The sequence below is a fragment of the Anser anser genome (genome assembly GCF_964211835.1).
Source record: "Anser anser genome assembly, chromosome: 10".
In the NCBI taxonomy this organism is placed as follows: Eukaryota; Metazoa; Chordata; class Aves; order Anseriformes; family Anatidae; genus Anser; species Anser anser.
In genome coordinates, this window is record NC_139730.1 from 11,607,799 (window position 1) to 11,629,883 (window position 22,085).

Sequence of the window (22,085 nt, forward strand, 5' to 3'; positions counted from 1 at the left end):
GTGGGAGGAGGTGATCATAATGCTTCTCTTCAGCTCGCCTAGTGTGGGATTGTGAGCAGCAGACAATCAGGCGTTCCTTCGCAGGCGGTGATGGGCTAATAGCCCAGAACTGGGTCGTCACAATAACCAGCAAGGCATGCACCTCCTAATGTCCTGCTCTGTGTCATACGAATTACATAAGGTCCCCACAGCGATGATCACAACACTTCACCAGTGCTGTTTGGCTGGTGCTCGTGGCGTGGCTGCCCAGCTGGGGATTGCTCTTGTGGTTTCTCGGCTTCCTGATCCACGCCTGCTGAAAATCTACTTCCAATCAGAAACTGGGCTGTCAAAGCGTGCGTTTACCAGTGAGAACGTGCCTGGGGTCTTTTCAGCACGTTTGAGGAGCTGTCGATGTAGCTTTGCGCCTAGACACTAACCCCGCGGAGCTTAATCCTCGCTCGGGACTGAAGCGTGCAGCGGTGGAGCAGAAAGCTCCTGAAGGCTGCGGCTCCCAGTGCTGTGCCCAGAAGTGGAGGTTTGGGTCCTGCCGTTCCCATGCACTGCTTCTGGTGCTCGTCAAACCTGTTTGTGAGCTGCTCTGCCTCTAACCTGGCACAAAACTCTCCGGGTATGGTTGGGTTGTTTTTCTCCTGTTATTGTAATGAGGCAGACTCCTTCACAAGCAGGCTGATAAGAGAAACCAGCAGGAGTTCTGCTCGGGGTTGCTGCAGCGCTTGGGTTTGCTGCGTTTTGTGGGGAGCACGCTTTGAGTCGTCTTCAAAGATCGTGTTGCGTCTTTGTGCGAGTTCCATATTGTAGGCATCTCCCCAGTTTCTAGAGTGTATTACGCATTTATTTTTGTAGGCTCTTAATGTTCTCATGTGATTTTTTTTTAACTACCATTAGCCACAACTATGTGAGTTTAATTGAGGGAAGTATCACAAGTTTCCAACCTGATAGGCACTTAATAAAGCCATCTGGCTGGCTAGTAGTTGTTAACTGTGTTGTTGGCCTCCACTAGAAGGAGACAACAAGTGGAGGAGGAGAACCAGGAGAGATAACGAGAAGCTGTGGAGAACCTAAAGTCTGCTGGAACGAAGCTCTTGAGGAGCAGCACAAGTGCTGATGAATGGAGACTCGTGGGCTTCTTCTGGAAGGTGTCACCCAAGTACGTGACAAGCTTTGTGCTCTGCCATGGTCATGGCCTGAGCCTGTCAGGTAGGGAGAGCAGACCCCAAATAGCAGCTTGTACGTTACTGGCTTGTGCTGCAGGAGGAGTATCAGCTGAGCGGGCAGCTATGCTGCAGAATGTTAGGAGCGTTAATGACTTGGTGAAGCAGCGTATGAAGTGGGGGAATGTCGAGCAAATCATCACAGCTAGGAGAGGTAGGTGCTCTAACAGCTTGATTACACTTTTCTTCAAAAGTGCATGAAGAACTGAAGTATCTCATCATCAGGTGTCAATCAAAGGCATCTTGCAAGAAAACTTGGACTAGATGAGATTCTTAATTTTTCTTTAGATATGTGCTTGCATGTTCTAGGCTGGGATTGAAATCTAGGAGTGTGAACTTGTGTAATAAGACAAATCCCGTTTAACATGACTTCTTTTAGACTTCAGAGGGATTTCCAACCCTTTCTAGGAGGGACTGGGGAGTGGAAATACTCCTTGTATGGATGTTGTCAACTTCAGGAGAGTATCGGCTGTGTAACCTGGAAAGGGATCCTAGGGGAGGGAAATCCAAAGTCTGAGCAATGTGCACGGTAACGTACGTGGTTAATGGTAACACACAGCGTGATCTGGGTACTGGGTGCTTCAGAGGAAGGTGCCAGGTGAGTGGAGGCACTTCAGACCAACTGTGGTCAGAGTGTTCCTTAATGCCTGCTTTGATAAGATAACGAAAGTTCAAAATCCCACTTCTAAATATAACTGGCTATATATACGTCGTGTTTGGTCAAGGTGTGTGTTCTATTTCAGTCCTTTTCTCTGAGCTCGCCTCACGCTCAGGCCGTTAATCGGTGTGGTTTGGTTGGTGGCCCTCTGCTCCTGCTTCAGGGAAGCCAAACAGGAGGCTCGTTCTCTGCTCTGTGGTTGATTTGGGTCCTTATAGGCAAGGAGGGCAGCCCTGTTCTAACTTCTCACCTATCACTCTGGTATATTTTTGTCATCGGAATAGGGCTGTCAAGCTAACTGTCTCCATAGCAGCCTCTGTGTGAGTGAAAAGTGGATGTTTTGTGTTCGGGTGCGTGCTTGTTTCTCCTGGAGCCACACACCATCTTTCAGACTCCTGTTTCTTGCACAGCTTCTGCAGTTGTCTGGGGGAAAGGTTAAGTCATCTGGAAGCGAGAAGTGAAATACTGCTTGGGTGGGCTTTGCCCATTTGATTTTTCCAGCTTTGGAGGCTGTGTTAAGCAGGTCAAGGTTTCGGGAGCAGAGGCTGGTGTCTGAAGGATAAAACACAATTATTTTTGTGAACATCTTCCGTGAGGCTGTAACATCTTTGTCCACTCAGGCTGAGGTGTCACTGAGCCACCTAATACCAAATGATTCATTGCCACTGGAAATGTGTGGTCTAGCTGCCTGTCGGGAACACCTCAAGTAAGTATAGGCAGTGAAAACTTCACTTAATGAAATTTAGAGTAAGCAGGGCGCTGCTCTGAATGATTCAAGATTTAAAGAATTTCCTTTCATGACGTTCACGTGCTGTAAGCAGGGCTATCTGAACTTGTCTGCGTGTTTTCTCTGAATTTTATGGTCTCCTCGACTTATTCATGGCACCGTTCTGTTCCCTTTCATCATGCAGGCCGTTGGCATCAGATTTGAAGTCCTCAGCACTTTGCTGCTAACAAAATGTAGGCTTCCTGCTACGCAGGCTATTAGAAGTACGTGCAGGTTTCAGCAGTTGTCTGCAGCTTGTGTGTGCAGAGATTGCAGTTTGGCATGCTGCAGCGTAACGCCAAGTTTTGGTTGCTGTTCTGCTTTTGTAAAGGGAAAATTGAGATCGAGACCTGCTTGCTGTACTCTGCTACATTTGAAATGTGTGGGCTACTCATGAGACTTGAGGGAATTGAGAGAGAGAAGTTGAATGGTATTTGCAAGGCTTTGCAAGCAGCAGTGTGTTTTTTTTAAACTTGTTTTTACCCAGGTGTCAGACGATAAATACTGTTCTGAGCAATGCCCAAGTACAGTGCCAGAATAAAAGCTGACTTTTTATTCTCCAGTTGAGCAGAATAAATGTAGATGTCAGCTTTGGGGCGTATTCAGAGAGGAATTTGCAAATTACTGAATCCACACAGGGGCTTTGCTTCAAGTGTAGTGGTTAAGGCTGAGAGCTGCGTGCCCAGCTCTTCTCCAGGTGTTGAATGCAAGTATTTATTTCTAGTGAAAAGACAGGAGAATACCTGACAAGGTAAGATTTTTCTTCTTGACACAGCTACTTTCCACATTCTGCAGGCAGACAGCCTTAATGTGCGGCTTGAGTCTTTTCTGCTTTTATGTCCGCTAGGCATAGGTTTTAATATCTCCTGACAAATAAGCAGCATTTGCTAATTATTCACTGATAGCTGGCACACAATGCTGCTTATTTAATCTATGCAGTGGATTTTATGCCTGCGAGGAGGCTGTGCTGAATAGCCAAAAGGCCAGACTGAGGTGGGAAGGCCCAGAGCTAAGCGCAGCGGGGGCCGGAGGGGTGCGGGGAGGCGTTACGCGTGCTTGCCCTCTTCTTTCCCCGCTCCTGGGCTCTCCTTCCGCGAGCCTTCCCCCAGCCGCTGCCGGACCTTCGTACCTGTGGAGGCTTCAGAAACCTCCGTACGTTTCCAGGTTCTGAAACTTAACATCTGGGGTTTGTCTCTGCTGTTTGAAGTGTCCCAGGTTTTCTTTTAATGCTCAGGCTAAAGGCCTGTGTGAGAGGAGAGTGTAATACAGGGCCACGAGGCAAAGACCAGGAGCGCGGTGTGTACCTGCGGATTGCTCGCTCTTGTGAAGAGAAATGATGTCTTCCAGTAGGGAAGGCGAGCCTTTCTCCAGACAAAGCTTTTGAACACTTATATGTTTGACTTGGAATAGAAATGTTTCAGGTTTTTATGCCCAAACTGTCCAACAGTATTGAGGTCTTCTGAAAAGTCTCCTGCGCACCAGAAGTGGCCTACAGAAGCCGTGTTTTTCCATGTGGGTGTGGAGCTCTCTGGTTAAAAATCTGCTGACCTAAATGAATGTCGATCCAGGTCTGATGGGTGATTTTTCAAATTAAGCACTTGTTTCTGTGGAGCTACAAATTCTGCACGTGACCAGTCAAATTTCTCCTTGTTCAAACTTGATGCCAGCGCTGGAGCGGTGTGTTTGCCCTTGAGGTTTTGCTCCCTCCTAGTGCCTCTGGGAGCCTTTCTACCCTTTTGCAGTGCTGGATGGATGGTGTGAAGACTTGGGAGTGGGGTACATCCATTAGGCCCGAATTTTGCTATTGCTCCCATGCTTTAATTTGTAAGGCTGTAGAAGCCTCAAGCCTAAAGATAAGTGCGTGTTTTTCCAGTGTTATCCAGAGCTTTGTGCTGCTAACTGGCAATGAAAGAATAATGAGGTAAAGTACAACAGATCCAAAACCTGTCTGTGTACCAGCTTCCCGAGAGCGCCTGTAAGGAGGGGTTTTGTGGAGTCATCTTCCCTGCCCTGGCGGAAGCGAGGTCCTCCCCTGGGAGCCGAGCAGCGTCAGCGGTATGCCCTGAACTCGCTTTGGAAATCTCATCTCTTGGTTCTGACTGTCAGAGATTGCCACGGCCCCACGAGGAGATGAAAGATCTGGCCACGTACATTAAGGTAGCAAATTCAGCTATTCATGAGGTGCCTTCAGGGATGTTAGTTTTGACTCTGAACCTAAAACAAACTGCAAAGTTGGCTTCTTGACTGCTCCTTGCTTTGAGAAGTAATGGGGAAAAATATCTAGCGATACTGAAAACCTCTGGTGTGTCCTCTTCCTCTCACTGACAGCTAGAAGGGCGTTTGGGTGTCCATGGGGCTTGCCCAAACAATATGATGTTATCTAGACACGGTTTCACATCCCTGAATGCTTCCTATCTCTCTGCTTATGGCACTCCAAAATAAGTTTCCTCTTCCTGAAGTCAGTTGCTTGGTGGGAACCAGAGCGACCTGGTTGAAGGATTCTGCATTATTTCTGCATGGCCATGCAAAGCCAAGGTCTGTTGCTTTCAAGCTGAGATGTATGTCCCCAAGCCTAAAGCCTATAGCTAGTGCCATCAAGGAGATGTCACAGGAAGTGCGCCAAGTGTCTGGAGGTACTAATTAAGCACACAAAAATTTAATTATCTGTCAAAAGCTGGAAGGGGTCTGTCTTGCTGTTTGTGGTTTTGGACAGCCTTTCATTCTCATTCCTTCTTTCTGTAGCAGCCTCAGTCTTCCCATAAAGAACAGATGCGCTCACCTGTCTTCTGCATAATTTTAGGTTTTGGGCCGTGAGGCTCTCTGAACGTGGAAAGGCTGGAGCTCATTACCATAATAAACTTGTGCTCCAACCGGGTTGTCCACATATTCTTGCGTGTTAACCATTGCTTTTTCTCCCTCCAAGAGGCGGCTTAATTTTGTGCCACGCTTAACAGCTGAACGAGGTTGCTGGCTTCTAGTCCAGGTTTAACGTATGTTGCAGCCGTGAGCTGGATCCTCCCATTACTCCGGGGTCCTCCACACGTTGCTTGAGCGATCTCGCTCCAGAGCGGACTTCTGGGTGAGCCCAGCATCGTCAGTGCGTGGCTGGGTTAAGGCTGGAAAATGAGCTCCATCTTTTGAGCTTCAAATGCTCCTAGGAGGCTGGAGTCCGTCCGAGGAGGCGCTGTTATGTGAACACGGGAGGAGCTGTGTTTGCTGTGCTGCAGGTCGAAAGGTCTGTTAGCGAATGTCTTGTGCGAGGTGGGGACGGGTTTTCGTAACTTGGCTTTGCCAGCAGGAAATGGCAGGGATGGACCTGCGCTGGGGATCTTCTTACGTTGTACTTTGACTCTTTTGTACTGTGCCAGCGTTCCCGTTCTTCAAGCAGAATGTGAATAACGTCTAACCCCTGGTTCAAACTTTAGCCTTAGCAGAGCATGAAATGATTTAGTTTTATTCCTAAAGTAAATCACTGTGACGTGGAGCAGGTTATAAATAGTCTCCTGTCTAGCTTCCTTGTTGGGAGATGCCAGTTCTCAGTAGAAGTTGGTATTTATGTGGAGATACCGAGGCAGTCTTTGGTCAATGATCCCTGTTAAGAATTTGAGTGCGTTGCTTCTGTTTTCCTTGTAAGTTTAACTAGGGCACGTTCAAGGTGGTGAAAGAGCAAGCTTCACTGGGCTAAAGGTGCTCAGCGTTTAAATATGTGGACTGCCATGTTAATGGGCTGCTCCTACCCTTTGCCCAGGAGTGCTGCTCGGTACTTTGTCAAGCAACTGGAGGACGCTGCAACCCCTCCCCTGCTGTGAATAGAGGACTCACAATTTTCTGTTTCTTGTAGGGCTTGGATTGGGACGAGTTTGGCCGGTTCTTCCTTACTGTAGCCTTTGGCCTGGTCAAATCACGTAAAACACTTCTACTTGAAGTTTGCCTTACGTGCTTTGCAATAAAATATTGGGGGATGTACTCGACCTCACGCCTCTTCATTCCACTGGAATGGCTGTGCGCTGGAGTGGTCGGGCTGCGCTGTGTTTTCCTCGCCTGGGTGGCTTCCTTGACAAGCTGGTGCTGGGTAATTGTAGGCGAGGATTAATAACGACGCCTGCTGTGAGCTCAGTGGGACTTCTGAAGTCCTGTGCAACGCCAATGAGCAATCCCCGTAGTTCCTCGAGGAGAGAGGTGGTGAACGCCTCTGGAGGAACGTGTGCGTGACTGAGGCTGGGCTGACAACAGGTTTGTAACAGTACAGGGCAGAGGGGGACCAAAACCTTGTGTGCTTTGGTCAAAGTGGTGCCTCCTGGCAGCACGGTGATGACTTTGTATCTTGTACTTGATGTTGGAAATGGGAGAAATACGTTCCTGGCTGACGTGGAGTGCAGGCCAAGTGACAGACATCCCCTGCTGCAGTGGCCAGCGTAGGGGGACCAGTTCTCCCCATGTGCCTACAGAACAAGCGGATGGAGGGGGCCGTATAGACCCTTAAACTTCCCCTCCTGTGATAGTTACGAAAATAAAAGTGCTAGCTCTGCATTAGGGAGCCTGGTTGCTTGTAGTCCATTGCAGAGCAGCGCGTGTAAGGGAGTCTGACATGGCACTGCAGCGTTTTGGGGCCTGTTTTGAGCGGACTGTCAGTTTTCTTGGAACTTGAGGTTGCTTTTATAATCATGATTTTGGTTAGAACAGCCCATGCTCTTTCTCCAAAGGAAGTTAAGCACCTAAGTTTTGAATGCAGAACAGAGTAACCTGTATTTGCTCATTCAAAGCAGAGCTTTCCAGAAATATTTTCGAACAGTTTCATTTCGGTTCAACCTTCACCTCCTTGTCACAGGGGCTACGTGTACTGGAGGGTGTTTTTTTTTTTTTTTTTGAGGAAAAAGGCGCAAACAAACAAAGCCTCTTGTGCTGACCAAACTGCCCGGAGCATCGCAGGAGGTGTAGTCAGCCCAGGGATGCTGCTGCATGTTTGGGAACCTGTTTCCCAAGGTGGGGAAATGCAGTTTACCAAAAACAAAAGGCAGAATTTCCAGAGACGGAAACTTGTGTTTTAAGAAAACCCTGTTGTCTTCTGAACTGAGGTTCATGTTATTGCACAGAAGGCTGTTAGTTTGCCGAGACACGGAGGTAAGAAGAAACACTAGATTTTTTCTGTAAGAAGTGCTGTTCGGCTCAGTTTCTTCTGCAGTACACATGGAAGTTGTATTAAACTGAAAACTGGAAACCGTGCTCTTATTTCTTAGCAGAATAAAGCAAGACTGGAAGTTGCTAGCTTTAGCTGTTGCCTTTAGATTTTCTAAAATGTTTTCTTTTGCCTTCCAGATTCATTACAGATATGACTGGCTAGCTGCTGTGCTGCTCCTATGCCCCAGCACTTCCTGCCCTGTGATTTCAGATAGCAGACACAAGAAGTGAATTGCAACACGTGTGGTGAGTACCATGTGGCTTCATATTCTGGAGGGTCTTAGCATGCAGCTCTTACCTCTGTTCCTAAGAAGTATCTAATTATTAAGTCTGTGGAGTTACGCCAGGAGACCCAAATGCAAGAAGTTCAATTCCTATGCCTTATTTCCTTTTTAGTATTTTCTCTCAGTTTTGCCAGCATTTTTCTTACCTGAAGTAACTTCTCTGGGAACTTGCATCTCTGATCTACTTTCCGTAGCTTTATTTAATTTTAGAAATGTGCATGTTGAGCTGAAAACTAGGTAGCTGCAATGCTGCCTGTCAACAATGAATATCTTCAACAAGGAAATGGGGCAGGATAGTCAGGGAGAGTCCAAAGTCTTTTGTAAGGAGCTGAAGCTTCTAGACAAGTGTTTTAACTCTGTTACCAGGAGGAGAATTGACATGCTTTGTAAATGAGCATTTGTTCTGGTGTGATGTGTAAAATATGGGCTGGGTTACCTATTCTGCTTGTTTCATTGGTTAATCTTAATAAAAAAACTCAGAAGATGCTGAGTTTTCTTCTCCAGAACAGAGAAAGCAAAGGAAATAACGTTCATAGGTGGGTATTTGATGTCAGTGTGGATAGATACCTTGACTTCACAAAATAGGTGGTAGTGATGAAAGTAAACAAAACAAAAAAGCAAGTGTTTTGGTTTGATAAGAGAGGACCTTTAGAGAGCAATGTGCCTCTGCTTGGCATGCATTTTTGGGGTGTTTGTAAGGAGTACTGCAGGAGTGAAAGTGGCACTACAGTTTCCTTTTTGGGCTTCTGAAAAAAGGCAACAAATTTTTTCTGTTGTTTGAACGTAAGCCAGTGCAGACTAAGTAATAGTGATTAAATGTTTTGGGTCTTTGGTTTCAGATCTTAATGGTCTCATCCTTTTGGGGTACTGTTTCTACTTTTGAACAAAATGGCTTCACAAAACAAATTCTTTCTAAATTGTAATTTTCATTTTAAACTTTGTGTAGTTAAACTTTGTGTAGATAGCCTAATAAACTTTTGACTTTTGGTAATTTCAATGGGGGCAGGGGGAACAAATGAGCAGCTGATAGTTCGATGCTTTCAGTAGCTTCAAGCCTGGAAGAGAAATCGGTTTTCAATTTTGCTTTGTATGGTATGTCCAATTATTATGCAGTTTCATCCCCTGAAACTGATTTATCTCTTTTTGGTGCCAGTAGTAGGAGTGCCATTAATTGCTTGAAAAGTCTTTAGTTTGAGCAATTCAGGCTGGTGCAGTACAGTGCTTTTAATATCTTCATGTGAACGCAGCAGTCTGTAGGCATCTGACTCTGCTTTGTTTTTATATTATTTTGTCTTAAAGATAAGCAAGGCCCTGGAGTCTGAAGCAGCCCACTTTGTTGATGTGATGTTGCGGAGGGTTTCTTTCATGACAGAAGTCACTGGCTTGTTTTTCTTCTTCCCTACCTGCAAGTCTGGGATCTTGAGAACTTTATCAGATGAAACTGTTTCCATGGGGTTTGGGATCATAGTGTGCTTTTCAGCTTGAGAGAAGCTTCTGCCCAGCTCACAATGTTTAACTTGCCTCCCTCGCTTGCTTTCTGTTCAGCCACTGACACAAAGATGTAGATTTTTAGCACAGACTGCTAGGCAATGTGAACGTGAGATCAGATGCTGAGGAGACCCAAGTGCATGTTGTTTTCTGATTGTTGATAATGCATTACTGAAACTCTTTATCGGTTCCAAGACACTGAAAAGTGCTGCTGTCTCAGCCACAGATCTTGCTCCTGAGCTGCCTACGCTTGTATCCTGTTCCTGCCTCCTGTCTTATCTTTCTGTGTATTTTAACACTTAAACCAGCTCTGGTTTTCCTATTTCACGACTTTCATTCTCCCATGCTCCTCTGTAAGCCAGCACCTTACCCATTCAGGGAGCCTCCATCTGCACGCTCCCTCTGTTGGGATCCCCAAGCAGAGGCACACCGGCATGACTCTTCCCAGCTCCAGTGAAACCTGTGCCAGGCCCTTCTGCTTGTGTGTCTATGCTGCGAAAACAGGCTTTGGCTGTACAAGAGAGGGGCTAGCTCCCCAGCCTGCCCTGTTTTCCTCCAGTGTGCTTGGCGAACCTGCAGTGCCACCTTAAGTTTGAGGAGTGTGGCTTTAGGACCAGATTTTATCCCAGGTGGCACAGATGAACAGGAGCAACAGCAGCTGATTAAATGGTGAAATTCCCAGATTGAGCAGTTGCTTGTGTGGCACATCTCTGCTGTGCTCAGTAAGTGGAGCTTTGGAGTGGCTTTCTGCCTTGTAGTAGATGCGGTGTGTGCCGGTATGTGGTAGACCTGGACCAGTGGCGGCTTGTGCCGGACGGTACTGTGCCATCAAATCGATTGGGGTGGGTTGCAGGTGGACTTCTCCATGCAATACCAATGCAAGCCAGCTGGACCCAAAGCCTGAGCCTCGATGCCCAAAAAGGGGGACAGCAGTGAAACCCATAGGTGCCTCTGCTGCTCTGGGGCTGTGCACTGAGAGTCATCCTGATGATGTGTGGTAGCTAAAATATCCTTCTGCACGCGAAGCTTTCTAGTTGTATTAGTCATCCATCAGGCTTCTGGATTATTTAAGTGCTGAAGCTCTCCTCAAAGAACAGCAATATCTATTTGTAGAAAGGTACATAATGTGAAGTGCAATTCCAGTATATTCAAGTTACGCGGTTTGAGATGTTCTTGGGAATGCTGCCTCCCCTGTTGCGGGACTTCATGATCTGTAGAGCCTGTATCAAAGATCTGTAATCTTATAAGGTGTCCTGGGGACTCAAATGGTGATGCCATTAGGGTTCCTTTTCAGCTATGAACTCTTTCCACAGTCGCGCCTCCAGTTCAGCACAGTGTGGCTTCACCTGTTGGGTGTTGGTTGTAAAGCACTGATATACCCAGAAGGACAAGGGGACAGTGACCAAAAAGGTGCTCAGCAGCTACAGGAAAATATTCTTCCACAAAGTATGGGGGGCCTAACTCAAACTGTTAATGACCAAAACCACCCTGTTTAACTCTTCAGCTTGTACAGACTTGATCTGAGCCTGAAAATGCCTGGAGCTGAACTGGTCCACCCCGAGCTGTAACTCATCTCTAGCAGACTGCCTAAGGAAGGTCTCGAGGACAGCTGCTAGCCAGAAGGTTAATTACAATACAGCACGATTATATTTCCATACATTTAGCAAAAACTTGAATCTTTATTGCTTTTGTAATGCATACAAGTTAACTTCATGATATTGTAACCCCAAAATTAAACACACAGGTTCCTGTAATGTTTGAGATTCGTAGGCTGGCAAAACGCTTGTTCTTCCTTATGCGGTCTGGCTTTTATGTAACTCATTATTTTTGCTCAAATGTTGCAGATAGTCTGTTTCCTCTAGCAACAGCCACCAGATGTTTAGCTGAACAAGACTTAATTCTTTAAAATTGACCTGTAAGAAATGTGTGAAGGCGAACCCGGGGGTGGAACAATTGTATGTCAGCATGATTTCCATTTTCTCACTAAGAACCCAGTGCAAGCCTTGCAGTTTCATTTAGCAAAGATGGATCCTTATTTTTTGTGGTACAAGGCCTTTTCTATGGTTTTTAATGTTTCCATAAAACATTATGTGTTTTAAGGTGTTTTAAGGTGCGTCGGGAGGAGGGAAGTCGAGCTGTCTAATGAGGGTTAACATGGCTTGGGCAATTAAGGCTGTATGGGCTGGGTCTGTCTGGTGCATCTGCAGCCGTGCAGATCCTGCGATGAATTCTGGTTGTCAGCAAGGTGTCTTACATACCTGAAGGTCACCTCTTGTCAGCCCTTGGTCTTTGCTGGGCTGATTATTTCACAGTTCCAGAGGAAACTGACTCCTGTCTCAGTTTCAGTGGTGGGTGGAAAGAGTGCCCCAGTGTTTTAGGGGGGATAAAGACAGGACAAGGGGTAACAATTTTAAACTGTTTTTAATAGGTTTAGACTTAGACATTAGAAATTCTTTATTTGTCTGTACTTGAGAAGTGCATGTGGGGTGGAGAAGTACAGCTCTGCAAATGGTTTCAGAGGTCTCAGTATCTGCTGGTTTAGGTTAGAGATGCTTCTGCTGGAAATGATGATTATCTAGTACCAGAAATGCTTCAGGACATGGTGCACATGCTCCAGCCTTCTCGTTTAGGGATTCCAGCATGTGTTAGCCTTTGTTTTGGTGCTCTTTCAGAAATTCTAGATGCCTCCCACAAAGTTTTGACACAGCTTAAGGGGGAGGTAACTTGAATATCCTTCTCTTCTAGTGAGGTGTGAGGCTGGTACTCACAGTAATGCTTCGAACTCCTATCCCCCTGTGCTGCTTGCATCAGGCTCGTACTTTCAGTAATTTTCAGAACCAGTGCATGATGATACTTACAGTAAGGCCTTGCTAAAATGAGCTTGTGAGCAATGTGCTCGCTGGCTACTTGCTGGATTTTACTGCTGTCACCTGATGTTGTCATCCTTGCACAACAAGCTCCTCCTTTAAGTATATTCTAGATATCAAAAAGGAGATGGTATTGAATTATTTTGCTTACTATTTGAAGTTGATAACTGAAATATTACATTGAATTGAAACATCAACTAAATAATTGAAGTTCAGTGTCTGCTGTCCTAGCTTCCCCCAGTGGGAAGGGGGAGGGAGGCTGTGCCACATCCTAGCATTTCAAAAACGTGTGAGGGTGGAAGATGTGGCTGCAGTTCTAGCAAAAGCTGTTGCTACTGCAGTTAACACAAAGGAAAGCCTTTATGTCCTTGGCATGCTGCTATTATGCAGCGCACAAAAAGCGCTTCCCCTGTTTGGTAATTTTCAGTAGCTAAACTCCTCAAACATGCGTCTGTTTTGAGTTGTTAGAGGAATCATAATGTCCAATTGTCTGCAAGCTCCTTAACTATTCATTTAACAGAACAGCGCTGTGACAGCTTGCTGTTGCTGAGAAGGATGATAGCATCCACCTGTAGCTTTCCTCAGGCTTTCTCCAAGGCTTTTTTAACCTCTCAGTAGGGATTCAGCTCAGGAACCTGATGGAAAGCCGTTCAATTCTGGTAGGTGAATTGGCTTGCCGAGAGGTCAAATGAGTGCTAGAGCCTGGAGAGACTGAGAGGGTTTGATGGATGGAGGAGCAGGAGTGTGCCTTTGAGGGTAAGTAGACGTTAAATGGGTTAAGCAGTCTTTAAAACACTTCTGGTGTATATGGACCACAAAAGTGCCCAAGGCCAGGCTGGATGGGGCTTTGGGCAGCCTGGGCTGGTGCGAAGCATCCCTGCCCATGGCAGGGGGCTGGAGCTAGATGGGCTTTGAGTCCCTTCCAACGCAAACCGTTCCGTGATTGTGCTGAGCACTCCCTGCCCCTTCTAACCAGCTCGTCTGTCTCTTGCAGCCCCCAGGAGGCAGCTGAAGCCTGGCTTTGGCTTGCATTGTCCTCCCTCCTGGGACGTGGGCAGGTCGGAGGCTAGCACCAGGCAAGGTCAGGATGCAGTGCATGGGAGCAGGGAGGTGGCGGCGGCTTGGGAACATTCATACTTGGCGCCTCCCATTGCCTGGGGAGCTGCAGGTCTGTCCCCAGGCACATCGGCTGGTACCGCCTGTGAAGCTGCTCTGCCTTGTGGGCAGGGTGCTGCCTCCGAGCTTTTGGCTGAAAAGCCGTGACCCTGACCTAAGGCTTCTGGCTCTGGGAGGCCTCTTGGGGCTGGAGTTGCCTTGTCTCTACTTAATTTCAGTTTTCACGCCTTGGTCTGGCTGCTAAACTACGAAGGTTGTTGCAGCCTAGACTAATCATGGTGTGCTACATCCCTGGGGATGGGGTGGAGAAGTCTGAACTGTGGTGTGGAGGCAGCGTTTCAGACTTGCTGGGTGCTTTAGAGGTTTTGTGGAGCCGCTTGGGGATTCACCTGAAGTTGGCCACTAAGAACAATGTGAAAAACAGATAGAAAATGTTACAGGGATAAACAGATGGCTGGCTGAGAAAGGTTTGCATGCAGCTTTCTTCCCTCAGGTTATGAGAAATCTGGAGGTAAATGCTTAATTGTGTTTCACTTTGAAGGCTTTGGAAGTTTTTCTCGTCACCTTGAACCTTCTCACTGTGCTTCAGCACTTACAGCTTATGGAATATTAAACATGTCACCATGTATCCGAGCTGCTGTAAGAACAAAACCAAAAACCAGAAACAGAGTACATATGGAGCTTTCACTCGCACCCAAACTCTGTCGTTACGCTGTCATAAATAGATCTGGGAAAGCTGTTTTCAGGCAATGCATGGATGCTTGCTTAGCCTCACTGATTTTGCTCAGAGAGGGTTTGTGTGTGGCGGGAACACCAGGAAAACGAAAGCTAATTAATTCATATAATATGTATATGATCACCAGGTGGATCAGGTATAATCTGCTTTCTTATACAAATACTCAAATTGGAAAAACTGTTGTACGGTAACTGATGTTTTGTAAAAACAAAAACCCACCACTAACATCCACCTAGCACAGTAATCCAGCAATAATTCCTGGATTAAGCAATTTCTAAAGGCAAATACACAGTTGCTGTTGTCTGCTCTTCCTCTAGCAGCTGCAGAAGTTTGAAATCTTGTACCTCATCACAGTAACAAGGGTAGGTAATGAAGCTTCTGTAGCTCACCTCCCAAGGCTGTGGCAGTTGCTTGACATCTGTCTGGGCTCTGTAGACGTGGTCAAGCAAGGATCCGCCCCAGACCACGATGGAATCAATTTAGGTAGGCTTTCCCCTCAATTCCTCCTTCTCAGACAGCCCGTTGCTCTTCTAGTTGCTTCCTTTTGCCCTTGGTGGTGGTGTCTTCAGGAAGTCTCTGGTTCTTAGGTACCCTTAGGCTGCACTTGCAGGAGGCCAGCAGCGCCTTGCAAGGATGCTGCGCGTTGCCAGGCGCGGTTCCCCAGCTGGCAAGCATTCTCTTCTGCCAGGCTTTTAGGAGACTTTTGCTGTCAGCCTTTTTCCCAGTCGGGCCAGGTCACCTTTGTGGCCGCTCCCATCCCCAACGCTTTCCCATTCCCATGATGACTTCTCATCCCCCAAATGACTTCTCATCCCCAAGTCTCACTTGGGGACCCGCCACTCGCAGGCATTCCCCGTCAACAGCAGACATCCCCAAACCACCACTTTGCGGCACGGACAGCGGGAGAGGGCTGCGTTCAGCACCGCTCCCCTCCCCCCCCCTCCCCCCGACCTATGCAGGAAGAAGCGCAGGCAGAGGCTTTGCAGGGTGGAAAAGTCATAATTTAATAGTGGGTTAATTGTGGCTGCCACCCCCAGCCCGTCCCCACGTGAGGCGCGGCCGCCCGCTCAGTTGCGGCGCCTGGCCTGGCGGCCCGCGTGGTCGCCAGAGCCCAGCTCCTCCTCTTGGATCCAACGTAGCCAGGCTAGGTCGTCGTCATCGTCGACGTACCACAGGGGCTGTGGCAGCATGTGTCTGTCCCGCTGCAAGCGCCAGGAGCGGCTGCGGAAGAACTGTTGTGCTTCGTCAGGGCCGCGCTCCCTGCGCCGGGGCGAGATGCTGCGGGAGCGGTAGCTGGAAGGGCTCCTGTGGCGCCGCTGCTGCTGCTGCCGCCCCATCCCCGCGTCGCGATGCAGTCTTCCGCGGGGCTGGTGGGCCGAGGCGTCGCGCTGGGCGGGCGGCAGCAGGCGCACGATGTCCGCAATAGGCCCGCGGCACAGCGGGCAGGTGGCTCTTTGAGCGGCCCAGGGCTGGATGCAGTGCAGGCAGAAGGAGTGCCTGCAGGGGTCCACACAAGCCGTGTTGGCCAGCTGGCCCAGGCAGATGGGGCACGTCTCGTCCCCAGGGGCCTCCTCTGGCTGCTCGTGCTGTTGCTGGCTCATGGCGCCTGCAGCTGCCCTGGCGTAGAGATGGTCTTCCCCTGGGGTAGGCTGCCCTGGTGCCAGGTGGTTATCAGCAGCCTGCGGTCAGGATGGCTCAGCGCCGCCTCGCGTCTCGCCGGCAGGACCTCGCCGCCTCGCGTCTCGCTGGCTGGACCTCGCCGCCTCGCGTGCCACCGGCAGGACTAGTACAGAGAGAAGCAGGAAGAAAATATTCTAGCAGCAAGTATACACGAACTTTCTAGGTTCATCCAAGTTGTCTATAGTACTAGAGCGGGAAAGATTCTTAGTATGGACTACAGGCATTGCTGTTACAATGGCAGCTCTGCTTATGATAGGTTATACTTCGAAGGCAAGACTATACTTAGGATAGGTGAGGTCCATAGAGGTACAGATATTCGATAACATTACCGAAGGACCTCGATGGCTCGTGTGCAGAAAGAAGGGCTTTGCGTGTGCCTCGTGCAACAGCTCCGCCTCTCGCCTTCCAGCAGTGGGACCTCGAGCTCGCGAGTACCACCAGCTGGACTGGCCGGGGGCGCGCTGCTCAAGGCACTTATGGCCAGCCACCTTTTGTGAGGCCGTAGGGTGACAGTGACTCAGCGATGGCATCACAAGGGTCTCGAGGTGGCCCTGATGTCAGCAGTGCCAGAGGTTGCCTGGCTGCGGTGAGACAATGGTGATGTGAGATGGCTGCTCCACGCTGACAGGAGCCGTGTCTGCCAGGCTGGGGTCCAGGCCAGGAGCTCGTCCCGCGGCCTGGGAACTGCCCCTGGGAGCCGGGGATGTCCTTGACGCGCAGCTGGACACCCGAGCGTCGGAGACATCCTGAAGAGAGCATGGAACCAACGAGTATAAAGCACAAAATGTGTAACAATAACCTGAAGGGATGTCTGAGATTGCTTAAGCGTTGTATTGGCCTTGCGTCGTGAGAAGACTCACCTCTATCCCCAAAATCCAGGCTGAAGGTGCTCTGTCACCCTTACCGTGAAAAAGTTTTGTCTCGTATTTAAGTGGAACCTCGTGTGTTCCAGCTGGCACCCATTGCCCCGTGTCCTGTCGTTGGACGTCACCGAGAAGAGCCTGGCTCCATCCTCCTGACACTCACCCTTTCCATATTTACAAAGATCAGTAAGGTCCCCCGTCAGTGTCCTTTTCTCCAAGCTAAAGAGAGCCAGCTCCCTCAGCCTTCCCTTGTCAGGGAGCTGCTCCACTTCCTTAGTCATCCTCGTGGTTCTGTGCTGGACTCTCTCAAGCAACTTGAAATCTAGATGGGTGTGAAAGTGCAGAATAGAGGGCTTTCAAGAATCTTTTTGGTTTCCTCTTTGTAGCTGCATGGGAAGCTGGAACGGCTGCCGGTTGTTGCGAGGCTGATGTTTGGGACTTCAGAAGGCTAGGCTTTGAGCAGCAAAATGTCAAATCGGCAGAAAATCCTGGAGGCTGATATTATGGATAAGCAAAATGGGAAGAGGCATGCGTTCAGCTAGTCTGGTTTCCAATTTAAAAGTCAGTCGGTGTAGCCAGGCACGATTCATAGCGAGAAATATTTTCCCCAAATGTATCCACGTTGTCCTTGGGCTTCATTTAGGTAGGCTTTCCCGTCTTCCACGCACAGGCTCGTTCCGCAGAGGTATGAGTGTCAGACCACCGTGATGGAGAGTTTATTTTGTTTTAATGTTGAAGTCCAGTTTTTAGCATTTCCTTGAAAGGAAGCAGATGTCAGATTGTCCTCAGTGCCCGTCTCTCCTCAGCTTCTTCCTCCAGCTGAAAGGGAATCAAATTGGTACGGTGTCTGTGGGAGAACAGTGTCCTCCAGTTCTTGTTCTGTTGCTTCTTGTTCTTCTCTATCAATGGAAATGTCACTTAGCAAAAGAAGGGAGTTTTCTGCTGCGGACGTCTAAGCTGGCCACACCAGCTTTCAGGTTCCAAAGCACAAAAGGTGACTTTTGACAATTTTGACGGGCGATGTACAGGCGAATATTGGGCATTGTATATAGATGCTATCAAGAGATGCTGCCCTGCTCCTTTATTTTGCCTTGTGGAAGAGCTGCTTTGTAGGCTGAAGAATTGGACTTAAACCCTCGAGAAGGCTGAAAAAAATATTGTTTGCGTGGAAGGGAACGGACAGAGTAATGAAGTCACTTATCTTGAAAAGTAGAGTTTAAAGATAGTGCCCAAACATGATCTGCAGTTCTGGGAGGCAGGGTTTCAGAGGGTCAGCCGTTCCTTAATTTACCCAAAGACTTGTTTGTGGGGAAGGGTTTGGATGGGACTCGGGTGCCTTTCAGAGGACAGAAAGACGTTTGGTAGCACGAGTGGTATGACTTGTCTGTGGTTAGGAGGTAAGTTTGCATGGGACAAAATATCACTTCTGATTGATCGCAACCTTGTGTGTTTTTATTATTAACAGCTCTGTACTGGTTTGTCCGAGAGAGCTTTGGGCTTCCTATGGAAGAATTTAGCCCCCAGATGATTGAAACAAGCAATCTGCTGGCCTTAGGAGTCAATTTGGAACCTTAGGTTGCTTTATACTCCTAATTTAACTATTTTTCGGGTTTTTTTGGCAGCCTGCAGGGTCATTGCACTAGTGGTTTTGGTGGTGAAGGAGGGAAGAGAAAATAATTTGTGCTATGGTATTAAGAGTAACGGGGTGGAATAAGATCTTGTCTGTGCTCCATGAGATCGGCACTCATGAAAGGAATGTGAAAGCTCCACCTGAAGAAATCTTCAGGCAAAAGGCCACGTGTTTTAGGGCAAAGTGATGTCATCATCAGGATCTGCATTTTCTGCAAATACCTGTTGTTAATTTAAAAGGTGAACTTTTCACAGAATCACAGAATGTTGAGGATTGGAAGGGACCGTGAAAGCTCCTGTAGTCCGGTCCCCCTGCTGGAGCAGGAACACCTAAATGAGGCCACAAAGGAACTCGTCCAAGCGGATTTTGAAAGTCTCCAGAGAAGGAGACTCCCCAACCCCCTGGGCAGCCGTTGACCACAAGTCACCACTAGGCAATGTTCTGTGATTAAAGGCAAGCATTGAGAGAGGTATCAGGCTAATTACGAAAAGCCATCTCGGAAGAGACCGAACCCAGGAGTGGGCCCCAACGAATCAAGAACAAAGTGTCACTTCAGAGACGTGAGACTCCCATCACGGAGCTGGGAGTCAGGCACGCATCCCCAGCAAAGGTTCAGTGGGTTTCGGATGGCGTGTAGGCAAGAACAGTTTGTGCAGCGCAGGAAGCTCTGAGGGAGAGAGGCGCTCCATTTTGGGTGGAAAAGGAGTCCTTTTTCTATCAAAAGAGACAGAAGAAGACATAGGACACCACCTCCTTTGAGCAGCTGAAAGACGCTGCTAATTTCTGTGTTTCACCTGAGACAAGCGATAGGCACCGCTGCTTCCTAGTCTCTGAGAATGGCACCTTTCGCAGAGCAATTCCTCCTTCTCAGACAGCCCGTTGCTCTTCTAGTTGCTTCCTTTTGCCCTTGGTGGTGGTGTCTTCAGGAAGTCTCTGGTTCTTAGGTACCCTTAGGCTGCACTTGCAGGAGGCCAGCAGCGCCTTGCAAGGATGCTGCGCGTTGCCAGGCGCGGTTCCCCAGCTGGCAAGCATTCTCTTCTGCCAGGCTTTTAGGAGACTTTTGCTGTCAGCCTTTTTCCCAGTCGGGCCAGGTCACCTTTGTGGCCGCTCCCATCCCCAACGCTTTCCCATTCCCATGATGACTTCTCATCCCCCAAATGACTTCTCATCCCCAAGTCTCACTTGGGGACCCGCCACTCGCAGGCATTCCCCGTCAACAGCAGACATCCCCAAACCACCACTTTGCGGCACGGACAGCGGGAGAGGGCTGCGTTCAGCACCGCTCCCCTCCCCCCCCCTCCCCCCGACCTATGCAGGAAGAAGCGCAGGCAGAGGCTTTGCAGGGTGGAAAAGTCATAATTTAATAGTGGGTTAATTGTGGCTGCCACCCCCAGCCCGTCCCCACGTGAGGCGCGGCCGCCCGCTCAGTTGCGGCGCCTGGCCTGGCGGCCCGCGTGGTCGCCAGAGCCCAGCTCCTCCTCTTGGATCCAACGTAGCCAGGCTAGGTCGTCGTCATCGTCGACGTACCACAGGGGCTGTGGCAGCATGTGTCTGTCCCGCTGCAAGCGCCAGGAGCGGCTGCGGAAGAACTGTTGTGCTTCGTCAGGGCCGCGCTCCCTGCGCCGGGGCGAGATGCTGCGGGAGCGGTAGCTGGAAGGGCTCCTGTGGCGCCGCTGCTGCTGCTGCCGCCCCATCCCCGCGTCGCGATGCAGTCTTCCGCGGGGCTGGTGGGCCGAGGCGTCGCGCTGGGCGGGCGGCAGCAGGCGCACGATGTCCGCAATAGGCCCGCGGCACAGCGGGCAGGTGGCTCTTTGAGCGGCCCAGGGCTGGATGCAGTGCAGGCAGAAGGAGTGCCTGCAGGGGTCCACACAAGCCGTGTTGGCCAGCTGGCCCAGGCAGATGGGGCACGTCTCGTCCCCAGGGGCCTCCTCTGGCTGCTCGTGCTGTTGCTGGCTCATGGCGCCTGCAGCTGCCCTGGCGTAGAGATGGTCTTCCCCTGGGGTAGGCTGCCCTGGTGCCAGGTGGTTATCAGCAGCCTGCGGTCAGGATGGCTCAGCGCCGCCTCGCGTCTCGCCGGCAGGACCTCGCCGCCTCGCGTCTCGCTGGCTGGACCTCGCCGCCTCGCGTGCCACCGGCAGGACTAGTACAGAGAGAAGCAGGAAGAAAATATTCTAGCAGCAAGTATACACGAACTTTCTAGGTTCATCCAAGTTGTCTATAGTACTAGAGCGGGAAAGATTCTTAGTATGGACTACAGGCATTGCTGTTACAATGGCAGCTCTGCTTATGATAGGTTATACTTCGAAGGCAAGACTATACTTAGGATAGGTGAGGTCCATAGAGGTACAGATATTCGATAACATTACCGAAGGACCTCGATGGCTCGTGTGCAGAAAGAAGGGCTTTGCGTGTGCCTCGTGCAACAGCTCCGCCTCTCGCCTTCCAGCAGTGGGACCTCGAGCTCGCGAGTACCACCAGCTGGACTGGCCAGGGGCGCGCTGCTCAAGGCACTTATGGCCAGCCACCTTTTGTGAGGCCGTAGGGTGACAGTGACTCAGCGATGGCATCACAAGGGTCTCGAGGTGGCCCTGATGTCAGCAGTGCCAGAGGTTGCCTGGCTGCGGTGAGACAATGGTGATGTGAGATGGCTGCTCCACGCTGACAGGAGCCGTGTCTGCCAGGCTGGGGTCCAGGCCAGGAGCTCGTCCCGCGGCCTGGGAACTGCCCCTGGGAGCCGGGGATGTCCTTGACGCGCAGCTGGACACCCGAGCGTCGGAGACATCCTGAAGAGAGCATGGAACCAACGAGTATAAAGCACAAAATGTGTAACAATAACCTGAAGGGATGTCTGAGATTGCTTAAGCGTTGTATTGGCCTTGCGTCGTGAGAAGACTCACCTCTATCCCCAAAATCCAGGCTGAAGGTGCTCTGTCACCCTTACCGTGAAAAAGTTTTGTCTCGTATTTAAGTGGAACCTCGTGTGTTCCAGCTGGCACCCATTGCCCCGTGTCCTGTCGTTGGACGTCACCGAGAAGAGCCTGGCTCCATCCTCCTGACACTCACCCTTTCCATATTTACAAAGATCAGTAAGGTCCCCCGTCAGTGTCCTTTTCTCCAAGCTAAAGAGAGCCAGCTCCCTCAGCCTTCCCTTGTCAGGGAGCTGCTCCACTTCCTTAGTCATCCTCGTGGTTCTGTGCTGGACTCTCTCAAGCAACTTGAAATCTAGATGGGTGTGAAAGTGCAGAATAGAGGGCTTTCAAGAATCTTTTTGGTTTCCTCTTTGTAGCTGCATGGGAAGCTGGAACGGCTGCCGGTTGTTGCGAGGCTGATGTTTGGGACTTCAGAAGGCTAGGCTTTGAGCAGCAAAATGTCAAATCGGCAGAAAATCCTGGAGGCTGATATTATGGATAAGCAAAATGGGAAGAGGCATGCGTTCAGCTAGTCTGGTTTCCAATTTAAAAGTCAGTCGGTGTAGCCAGGCACGATTCATAGCGAGAAATATTTTCCCCAAATGTATCCACGTTGTCCTTGGGCTTCATTTAGGTAGGCTTTCCCGTCTTCCACGCACAGGCTCGTTCCGCAGAGGTATGAGTGTCAGACCACCG

The 22,085-nt window shown here is 49.4% G+C and overlaps 1 protein-coding gene across 1 annotated transcript in view; it reads left to right on the forward strand.

The window, feature by feature from the left end:
• The window catches only part of CSNK1G1 (casein kinase 1 gamma 1), a 141,420-nt gene that overhangs the window by 9,833 nt on the left and 109,502 nt on the right, over window positions 1–22,085 (forward strand). The window contains exon 2 of the mRNA XM_083849567.1: window positions 7,955–8,062. The gene's annotated coding sequence lies outside the window, so the exon portion shown is untranslated. The remainder of the gene's footprint in view (window positions 1–7,954; window positions 8,063–22,085) is intronic.